Here is an 11,486-nt window from a genome sequence, read left to right on the forward strand (position 1 = left end):
AACATGCCTCGGGCCTTCAGTACCCTAAAGAAACAAGTATCTTCTAGGCTCAATTATTATTACCATGGTAACATGAGGGGTTTGGGGAGGTCTCCTCAAGAACGGTTCCCGATTCCATCCAGGCAGCCTCTCAACAGTGCCGGGCGACTTCTCCAGTTACCATGGCAACCAAAATTAGAAGTGCTTTTGCAACACTAACAGAAACCATCTTTTGAAGCTCTTCTGTGAATCACATTGAATACTGATGATGCAAGCTTGAGTGATACATATTTACAAACATTAAAAAAAATCATATTGCCATAAACAAATACTTGTTTTAGAGTCCCCTTTGCAATCTTGACTTAACCTTGGAATCGATCCTTCGGTCTGGTTTTGTTTGTTTCCCTTCTGGATTCCCGCGGCCTCGAGTGCAAAGGCGATTTGTTTAACTTCCAAACTTGTCTGAATTGCACGGGTGAGAGCTTAAAATGTGGTTCCTTCGCTCTGGGTTTGAAACGGAGTGAGGAAGGGGGTGGGGGAGGGTGGGTCTAACTGAGAGCCCTCTTGTCTAATAAAGTCGGGAGGACGAAAATCGGGAGGGGGTGGGGAGAAGAGCCGGGAAGGGACGGAGGAGGAGGGGGAGAGCCGGGAAGAAAAAAGTGCAGATGGCTACATCTCCGCTGCCCTTACTGGGGCTAAGAGCACCTTTATCGGGTGCCTTGACCTCTCCATCTGCACAGATCCTGGGTCAGGCACACAGAGCTGATCGGAAACGGCATTTTAAAAGCCCTGTTGCGATCCTTTCCAAGTCGTGTCGCCGAATCCTCGGGCTCCTAATATTCCTGAAGGGACCTCAGGGAAGAAGAGACAGGCTCTTCTTTACTTGTACAGTCTTTCCAAAGGAGCGTCTTTCTTTAGGGCGCGTCGTGGCGTGGGGTGGGATGGAGGGTCCACTCCTCTGGACCACCGCCGTTCCCTGTCAGTGCCCTTCACTGCCCACTGCCCGCCGGGGTCACGCAGGTCCCCGGCACTGGATTCAAACTCTGCTGCTCCGGGCTCGCGCCCGGGGGCACCGGTGGCGCGCAGCTGGGGTGCGCGGGGTGAAGCTGGGGGTGCGCGCACAGACCTGGATGTCCGCACCCAGCTGGGACCCGGGGACACAGGCGAGCACACCCCGGGCTCACGCCCTCGGGCACCGGCAGGCTGCTCGCGCCGGCGCACCCCGGCCTCCGCCTCCAACGCTCTCGCCTCCCAGGCGCGATGGGCCTCGGAGGGGGCGCCCCTAAAGAGCGCTAATCCTCTCCTGACCCCAATTCGCCCACCCTCGCCGGGAGTTGGGTCTCTCTTTGCCCTGGGGTTCCGGGGAGGAGAGGCGTCCCTGCTCAGCACCCAAGTCGGCAGGCTGGCGGAGGAAGGGGCGGCCGGGTGGGGTGCCGGCTGCGAGCCCCGCGGCCTTCGCTTACCTTGGTGGCGAGCTCCGCTCGCGGGCTCGGCTGCGCGGCGCCTGGCCGGGCTCTTTGGGTGGTGGGCTCGGGCGCGGGCGGTGCGTGGGTGTCCGAGCGCAGTGGCCGCGCCGAAGGCTCGGGAGCTGTCAGGGGCGGCAGTGGCAGACCCCGCCCACCGGCCCGGCCCGGGCTCCGCAGAAGGGACTCAGGCGCCCCGCAGCGTTTCCCGAAGGACCAATCCGGAGCTGGGGGCTGGCCCGGGGGAGGCGGGGAAGGGGAGGCCGGAGGGGCACCCGGACGAGGGCCTGGACCTTGTAGGCAGGTTTCTATGGCAGCCGGGAAGGAGGGGCTGAAAGGAGGTGGGCGGGGGGGGGGAGGGGTTGGGGGCGCGCGGCGCGGGGACACCCAACGTATACACTGGAGCAGGGGGGGTTAGCCCTGCCGCAAAAAGGAGCGCTCCTGGAGCGTGGATGGCAAGAGGCGACACGGCTCCCATCAACTCCCGCTGCGTGCTGAGTCGCTCCAGCCTCTTGATAAAAAGGGTTTCCGTGTCCTTGGGAGACCCGGTAATCTTCCTAACAGAACGGGGTTTTCTAGCAAACCACCGTGACAGCTCCTTCAGGTGAGTCTGGGAGCGTTTAGGGTTTGCAGAAAGAAGTGCTAACGCCACGCTCAGCCCGGATTAGGCCTGGTTCCTTGGGTGCCCCTTGGGCAGTGGATCCCCAATGTCCTGTGTACTCCCCAGCTATGACTCTCCGGCTCAGGGTGGGTGCCAAATGTTTTTCCAGTTTACAAGCAAGGAGAGAATGCGATTCACCGAATACTAAAAAATAAAGATGATTTATTGAAGTTCACGTCCATCATTTTACAGAGGAAGAAATTGAAGTCGGAGAAGTCAGTTAACAAGGGCCACAGGGCTGGTTAATGGCAAAGCCGTGACTGGGGGCCCTAAGTCACAGTTCTGTGAACAATCTTTCCGCCTCCTCATGTGGCTGGATCCTCCATAATTGCTAGGGTGTATTTACAAAAGCGAAAGAGCTAAGGGGAAAAATAAACTGAGTTTAAAGCCCTTTTATGGTAGAAATTAGGGAATCCAAAGATTCCTTATTTTGCTACTTGCCAGTAACTGTTATAAATACTTTGACAGAATGACTGATTAAATCCTCACAATAGCCTTTTCAGTTAGGTGCTCTGATTACCACCCCTGTTTTGACAGATGAGGGAACTGAGGCCCAGAAATTTACTTGACTTGCTCAAGGTCACACAGTTGTCCAGTACTGATGCCCGGACTCAGACCCGAGGGTCTGACTCAGGTCTGGTGCTCGTCCTCAGCAGCCTGTGCTGCCTCTTTGTATGATGATTAAAGGGGCCAGAACAGGAAGGGCAAGAAATAAAACCTTGGACAGCTCCACACACTGACCACTGGGATTGGCAGGAAAACCAAGAGAACCTGGGAAAAGTGCTTTCTTGTTTTATAAGAGTGGTTATAAAGGTTCTCTGTGAGAAAAGTGTGTCTTTAAAGGGAGGCCTTCTTCTCAAAGACAAAAGGACTTTTTTTTTTAAAGGAGTAATCTTAAAATAGTACGTGCCATCAGTCTTTCTAAAACAATGAAATACAGGATAAGTCATTGCATATTTTAAATACAAAAGACTCCTTGAATTCTACAACATGAAAATCCACAGAACAAGAATTCATAAAGAAACAGCCCAGAAACCAAGAGCCTCAACTTCCCAGGTGACACATACTCTGACATAGGTCATCCCATGGTGCCCCTGTAAAGCAACGCTTGGCAAAGCCAATCCTGGATTCTAGAGAATTAAGAGGTTACCGAAAACTTTAGGCTACCGTAGAAAAGGAAAACTTAAAACTCAGCTTCAGAAACCACTTCTAAAGTCCAGTAGCCAGACTTTTTTCCAGGAGTCACCCGCATTCCTCTTGCAGACAGACTCCTAGGGCCTGCTCCATTTCAAAATATAAACTCTTCCTTCATGCCTTCCTTTCCCTTGGGGGTCCTGGGATACTCAGCCATACAGGACTGACCTCACACTGAATTTCCTTCACTTGAAAAAAATGTTTTTCTCCTAGACAGGGTCATTCAACAATAGGCTAATTACAATGTAACAGTATATAGAAAAGTTAACATTTTTGTTTTGAACAGTATGGGGAAATACTTTCAACATGTTAAGAGAAAGCAAAAGTTACAAAACAGAATGATACAAATTTGTGATATGTGTAACTGGAAGGAAATATACCAGACATTAGAAATACTTTTTCATTGTCTTGTGGAACCTCAGGTGATCTAAACAATGTTAATACTTTCCAGTGTTGTTTGCATTTTCTACAATGGGAGTATATGTCAGAAAAAATTTTTAATGTCAGAAAAATATTATTTTCCAAAAGAATTGATGAAACTGTAAAAACTATAAAGACAATATAGTTTCAGGTTATTGGAGAGCTCATTAAAATTTAGTGTATTAAACTAAACTCCTTTAGTGTATTAAAACAACTCCCTTGCGTTAGCAGTAGCCAAGTACATTCTTAAAAACAACTAATTATTAATAGAAGAACTGACTCTAAAACAGGAGGTCCTTGTTATATACTTTAAGAAGTACCGGCAGTGGCTAAAAGTTTGGAGTTTTGACTCATAAATCTACACCCTGCCTCTTAGCTCTGTTCCTTACTAATTACATGACACTCTGGTTTTATGTACCTTCATCTGTTCTCTCATCTGTAATCCGGGAGTTGTGAAAATTAATGAGACAAAGTTTCTGGTAGACAATGAACTAGGTTTTCTTAACCTGGAGTCCCAGGGGCTTGGATGATTGGCAGGAAGCTCCCTCATCAACAGTGTATTTGTCTACTCCTTTCATCACAGTCTCTAAGTAGTTGGGGCCCAAATGTCAGAACCCCCTCAATAAATGCTTAATAAATGGTAGCATTATTATTTCAAGTTCTGACGTATCTTCCCACCTTTAGTGCTGTTCTAGGGAATATAGGCACATTCTACTCTAATTTTAAGTTACCTGATACAGAACATCCCTATTGAATGTGAACCTAGGCTATTCATGAGGTTTTCCTACCTCTGCTTTTCTTCCTCAGACTTTTGGCTAGTGGAAGGGAGGGATACTTGGGAGGGATATTTGGAAGGATATGGGAGGGATATTTGACAAATGTCAGGGAGAGGACACAGAGCAAAAGTTTTTAAGACTGTATTGCTGCAGAGTTGGGGTGTTGGAGAAGACTCTTGAGAGTCCCTTGGACTGCAGGGAGATCCAACCAATCTATTCTGAAGGAGATCAGCCCTGGGATTTCTTTGGAAGGAATGATGCTAAAGCTGAAACTCCAGTACTTTGGCCACCTCATGCGAAGAGTTGACTCATTGGAAAAGACTCTGATGCTGGGAGGGATTGGGGACAGGAGGAGAAGGGGACGACAGAGGATGAGATGGCTGGATGGCATCACTGACTCGATGGACGTGAGTCTGAGTGAACTCTGGGAGTTGGTGATGGACAGGGAGGCCTGGAGTGCTGCGATTCATGGGGTTGCAAAGAGTCGGACACAACTGAGCGACTAAACTGAACTGAACTGAATCTATAACTCAAGAGGCATATCCTGTTCCAGGAAAATTTATTTATGCTGTTTAGATTCTAAATGCTACCTCAATCTGAGACTTCAAGTCTTCGAGACAATTCCGAAACATTCTGAGACAATATCTCTTTGACTATGATCCCTGTCCCATGTTTATCTTTAAGAAATTCCAGCTGAACATTATGTGTCAGACCTTCTCATTTTATCTCATGTCTTTCTTGTATTTTCCAGATTTTTATCTTCTATTTACGTTTTTTCACATTCTGGTTAGTTTCTTCAGATCTATCTATTTCACAAATTCTCTCTTGTACTCCAATTAGTCAGCTGTTTAATCGGCACACTAACCTCACAAGCCTTGACAATGCAAGTATAATTAGAACACCAAATTGAATCACAACAATTAGGATTTATTAAAATCTTTTCCCTTAATTTTATAGGCACTTTTAAAGAACCAGTAGGAAAGAAACATTTATTTGAGGTTTACCCATGTATTCTGTTCCCTTATTTCTATTAATTTCAAGCAATGTTAAACCAAAAGAACTAAGACTAGTATGGTAATTGTTTTTAAAAGTTTTCTCTCATGTGTATGTGTATGGAGAGATATTTATGTACTATTAGCAGTAATTATTTCTGATTAATGAGCTTTGAACTGTGGTGTTGGAGAAGACTCTTGAGAGTCCCTTGGACTACAAGATCAAACCAGTCAATCCTAAAGGAAACAAATCCTGAATATTCACTGGAAGGACTAATACTGAAGCTGAAGCTGCAGTACTTTGGCCACCTGATGCGAAGAGCTGACTCATTAGAAAATACCCTGATGCTGGGAAAGATTGAAAGCAGGAGGAGAAGGGAATGACAGAGGATGAGATGGTTGGATGGCATCACTGACTCAATGGACATGAGTTTGAGCAAGCTCCAGGATATGGTGAAGGACAGGGAAGCCTGGCATGCTGCAGTCCATGGGGTCGAAAAGAATAGGACACAACTGAGTGAGTGAACAACAAATGAGTCTTGGAGTGGCTTTTTAACTTTCTTATTTTTCTAAAATACACGAATCTTTTTGTTGAGCAAGTATAATTTAACAACAAAAACAACAAAATAGAAAAAAAAGGTTGTACATTTCAGTGACTTGGTGAAGTGCCACTACTTCCTCTAACAAGTCAGCTTAAATTCTGTTGATATTCTGGGTACTTTAATTCACTTCAGACATTCCTGCCTCATCATTTAGTCATTAGTGTTCAATACTTAGCTTTCTTCCTAAAGGTAAGGTACAATGAATAGAGGGGGTAAAAAGAAAAAAACCCAAATTGTAACCTCGAGACATTTTCATTATAAAAGTAATTTTCATTATTAAATTTGAGTTATTACCTGAGATTCCCACTATAATATTAATAGCAACTGTACTCCAAACTTTTCTTGAATATGTAGCTAAGTATAGCAATGTGCTGTGTGGTGCTTAGTCACTCAGTCATGTCCGACTCTTTGGAACCCCATGGACTGCAGCCTTCCAGGCTCCTCTGTCCATTGACATTCTCCAGGCAAGAATATTGGAGTCGGTTGCCTTGCCCTTCTCCAGGGGATCTTCCCAACCTAGGAATCGAACTCAGGTCTCCTGCATTGCAGGGGGATTCTTTACTGTCTGAGCCACCGGGGAAGCCCAAGTATAGCAATAAGTGTGATATTGTCTTAATAATCAGCACTTGGGTATGATCTACAGTTGAACAACGAACAGATGAAGGCTCTGGGCCCATTGATCCTTTGCCAAAATTATCTCATGAAAAGTTTTAAGAATCAAATAGTTACTTTTGATTTTTACCTTTAGTTTTTAATAAGCACCATTTCAACTGGACTAGGGTTCTGAATCTATTATTCCCTCCATAATGTTTCATAGCTGTATCTAACAGATAACTATTATTTCACAGGACACAGTTACTGCTCTAATACACCTCTAATAAAGTGGTCTACCAGGCAACAGAGTTAATGATCAGCTCTTCCTTTAGGTGAGTTCATACACTGACATTTGCTCCTCAGCAGATATTAGCCATCGTTTGGTCTCTAAAGTGTATTTGAGTTACCCAGTGGAAGCAAAAGTATTCAATTATTCTGAATTCCCAGTTTTTATTATTCTCTAATAGATCATGTCTTTGTGGCATTTTCATTTCAGAAACATAAAAGCAATTTATTACTGAGAATAAGTAGAATGTTCTTGATTAATATGAAAAAACAAGACCATTGTCTTTGTCCAGTGCATTACATGAATAGTCAACATGGACAATAAATAACAAGATATTTTGAAAGTAGCACCTACTACCTATAAAAAAAAAAAAGAGAGACCCTCAAAATGTTCACACCACTGGCTAGTCATCTGTGCTTCCCTTAAGTACTCTATGTCAGCCACTCTCCAGGTGTATCAGTATATTACCTGGGAATGTTAGGAATGCAAATTCTCAGGTCCTAATACTAACCCAGGGAGAAGGCAATGGCACCCCACTCCAGTACTCTTGCCTGGAAAATCCCATGGACAGAGGAGCCTGGTAGGCTGCAATCCATGGGGTCGTGAAGAGTCAGACACACTGAGCGACTTCACTTTGTCTTTTCACTTTCATGCATTGGAGAAGGAAATGGCAACCCACTCCAGTGTTCTTGCCTGGAGAATCCCAGGGACAGCGGAGTCTGGTGGGCTGCCATCTATGGGGTCGCACAGAGTTGGACACGATTGAAGGGACGCAGCAGCAGCAGCAATACTAACCCAGACCAATTGAATTATTAACAAAATGCTGTTGCATGCTGTTGTTGAACCATTGCCTAGGCAGTGCCGTCTCTAGGCAAGGAGACAGCAAGGAGCTATCAGAAGGCAATTTGCTGTTAATCTCTTGCCATCTTTTCTGATCTCCTGTTCCCCCCTACACCAAACTCATCAAGGGCTGATGTAAATTCCAGAAGGAAAACAGCTGTTTTGCTTATGCTCTGTGTAAGCCAACACTGTCAGCCACAAAGATCTCATACAGAGGTGACTGTAGTCTGTGAAGTCAAGCTCTCTGGTTTCAAATCCTGGCTTCACTTTCCACCAGCTATTTCTCATCTCCTTGTCTTAGTTTCCTCTATTTGCAAAATGACAGCTAATAATGTAATTATTTCAGGAGGTCATTCAGATGATTAAAGTGCTTGGCATAAGTGATTCATAAATGATGCTATCATGTTACAAGGTTCCTCTCCTAGGCTGTACTTTGGTACAAGTATCAAGGTGGGCATCACTTCAGTTGTATAATTACATATTTAGTGTCATATTAGGTGGGAAAGTTAAGAAAACAATTATGAATTCACATGCTGCCTTCCTACATATCATGTCTACAGAATTAAGGAAGTAACGTTTATAGAACATGGAGTAGTTAACATTCAGCTTAGGTTTCCCTCTCCTGATGTAACAAAGTTCAGTGTTAAATTCAAAGCTGCTATCTCCAGCAAAATCAGGCTAAACTTTGAAGGTCATTTACTTGTAATTTTACATGACGGTTATAAAACTGTTTCCAGGTGAATACTGTCATGACCATCTGATCGTTTAAAACAGTAACAAATGTTGATGTGCATTAAAATCCACTTCATTTACCAGTGGACATTTATCACATTCAGGCCACAGTCAATGCTGTTCGCTTAATCAAAGTACAAAGTGGGTAATTAGCCTAGAAGATTATCTCATAGACTTTTTAAATATTGAAATATTACTTCAAAATTTAATGTAGTAGGATCAGAAGCACTTACCTTTCCATTAAAGTATTTCTACTTTCAATATTAGGAAGAGGATTGCAGCCTATTTTTAATGGTAGGACTGTTAAGATCCTTGTTTTTGTACCTGTTCAAAAGATTTCTAGGTTTTAAATTTGACATTGGGGTGCAGTTAGTTTCCCTTTGAACCCCAGATGATACATGTGGTATAATAAAAAAATAAGTATCTGGTTCCTGGCAATGAGATCTTAAAACCCTTGCAATTTCCTGAGTGGTATCTTTTGTTATTCCTGACAAGCCTCTACCTGAGTTTATATAATGCAGTGACTCTTAGCTCCAGTCACTAGTCCTCAACCATATTGATTAGAGGGCTAGACCTATCAGCCCCACCCCCAAGGGAAGTAAGTAAACAAGGTTAAGGGAGCATCTGGGGAAACACATCCATGTGCTGGGAGGGTGGAGCACCAGGCTAGGACAGGGATGTGCTGTGCACCCCTGCCCCCCACCTCACCCCTTTGCCCTATGGATCTGTCTCTTCCTGGTTTGTATCCTTTATAATAAACTACACTCCATAGTGCTTTCCTGAGTTCCGGATCATTCCACTGAATTATTTAACCTGGGCGGGAGTGGGAACACCTAATTTGTAGTTAACCAGGCAGAAGTGTGAGTACCCTGGGGACTCTATTTTTGGCTGGTGTCTGAAGTGGGGGCAGTATCGTGGATGTTCAGTTGCTAAGTTGTGTCTGACTCTGTGACCCCATGGACTGCAGCATGCCAGGCCCCTCTGTCCTCCACTATCTCCTGAAGTCTCAAATTCATGTTCATTGAGCTGGTAATGCTATCTAGCCATCTCATTCTCTGCTATCCCCTTCTCCTTCCTTTCCCAGCATCAGGGTCTTTCCCAATGAGTCAGCTTTTCTCATCAGGTGGCCAAAGTATTGGAGCTTCAGCTTCAGCAACAGTCATTCCAATAAATATTCAGGGTTGATTTCCTTTAGGATTGACTAGTTTGATCTCCCTTCTCACTTTCTGGAATCTATGTTAATTCCAGGTACTGTCAGAATTGAAGGACAGCCAGTTGCTGTTTAGGAATCAAAGAACTGCTGTTGAACAGTGTGGGGTAGACAGGAGAGGCTCTCCTATCATTTTCCAGTGCTCCTGGGATTCCTGTGGGTGATCAACGTCTGGCAGTACTACCCAGCTGTCATGCTGTAGACCTAGCTAAAAACTCCAGTAGGAGTAAAGCAAGAACAAAATATCCAGTTCAGTACTTTAATATACATTATCGTTCCCTGGTGGCTCAATGGTAGAGAATCCACCTGCCAATGCAGGAGACTTGGGTTCAATCCCTCGGTCAGGAAGATTCCCCTGGAGAAGGACATGCCAACCCACTCCAGTATTCTTGCCTGGGAAATCCCATGGACAAAGAAGCCTGGTGGACAAAGAAGTCCATGAGGTTGCAAGAGTCATGCAAAAAGAACATGAGTTAGTGACTAAACAATACCATGAAAAATGCTTTAGGAACTGCAAGGTTTACTACCAGCGGGTATCTTTCCTTGTCTTCTCTGATAATCTAATTTACTGGCATTTGGAGCACACATAGCCTTCAAACCTTTTGGGAAAAGTAAATGAACTATATCTGTCCCTCAAACCTGCTTTGAAAGGCCTTGCCAAATCTGAAAACTCAAATGATAATTTTAATGCTTTGCTGTGCCTTTGTCCCTGATCTCTACATTGCAGTCAGGGCTCTTGAAAAATTATGTTTAAAAATAAACCTTGTTTCATACCTTGGCTTAAGGGCATAGCATGAGTTATTTTCAGCATTCAGAATTCACTAGATACTAACTAGTAATTTATATACTTGAGACCACTGTCAGGAATTTAAACATTTTTAAAACTCTAACTCAGGAACATGGACATCTTAAGGCAAACTAAAAATTTCAGTTAATTCTATCATCAGTATTTTCCAACTTCAAAGAAAAAAATTACATCTATATAAAGACTTCCCTGGTGGCTCAGACAGTAAAGCGTCTGTCTACAACGCAGAAGACCCGGGTTTGATCCCTGGGTTGGGAAGATCCCCTGGAGAAGGAAATGGCAATCCACTCCAGGACTATTGCCTGCAAAATCCCATGGACCGAGGAGCCTGGTAAGCTACAGTCCATGGGGTCGCAAAGAGACCCCATGGACTGTATATGCTTTGTAGCATATACCCAACTATCAAAGAGAACAGATTTAGAAATGTTCATACACTTCAATTTAAAATAAAGACAGTCTCCGAATTCCTCTTATCTCTAAATCCATGACTTATCCAGTCATGGAAAGCCATTTTCTTCAATATACTTCATAAATGTGATAACCATTTAACATCAGGGTTACCAAAATGTTACATGGAATTGACCTTTTAAATTTAACACACTAGTAAGTGGAGAAAGGATTTTTAAAATAGGCTCTACTAAAATTCCACTGGTTACTGTGTCCCACCATGTAAAATAGCAAATATCAACCTCTTCTTACTTTCTTTTGTGACTTTTGAGGATTGGAGATATATACTGCGAATGTTATATCTCAATTCATGTATCAGTCATATTAGTACAGATGAGAAGACACCTCTGATCGCAAACCAAATTAAACACTGGTTAAATTGAAAAAAAGAGAGTCATAAACACATAATTTTAAAGTTTACTTTAAAAATGTAAATATCTCCCAATATTTAACAGGTAAAGAAAATAGCATATTGGTTTATTTTC

The 11,486-nt window shown here is 43.8% G+C and overlaps 1 protein-coding gene across 1 annotated transcript in view; it reads right to left on the reverse strand.

The window, feature by feature from the left end:
* The window catches only part of NIM1K (NIM1 serine/threonine protein kinase), an 81,624-nt gene extending 80,045 nt beyond the window's left edge, over positions 1 to 1,579 (reverse strand). Inside the window, exon 1 of the mRNA XM_061393610.1 lies at positions 1,443 to 1,579. The gene's annotated coding sequence lies outside the window, so the exon portion shown is untranslated. The remainder of the gene's footprint in view (positions 1 to 1,442) is intronic.
* Positions 1,580 to 11,486: the final 9,907 nt, after the last annotated feature.

The sequence above is a fragment of the Bos javanicus genome, chromosome 20 (assembly GCF_032452875.1).
Source record: "Bos javanicus breed banteng chromosome 20, ARS-OSU_banteng_1.0, whole genome shotgun sequence".
In the NCBI taxonomy this organism is placed as follows: domain Eukaryota; kingdom Metazoa; phylum Chordata; class Mammalia; order Artiodactyla; family Bovidae; genus Bos; species Bos javanicus.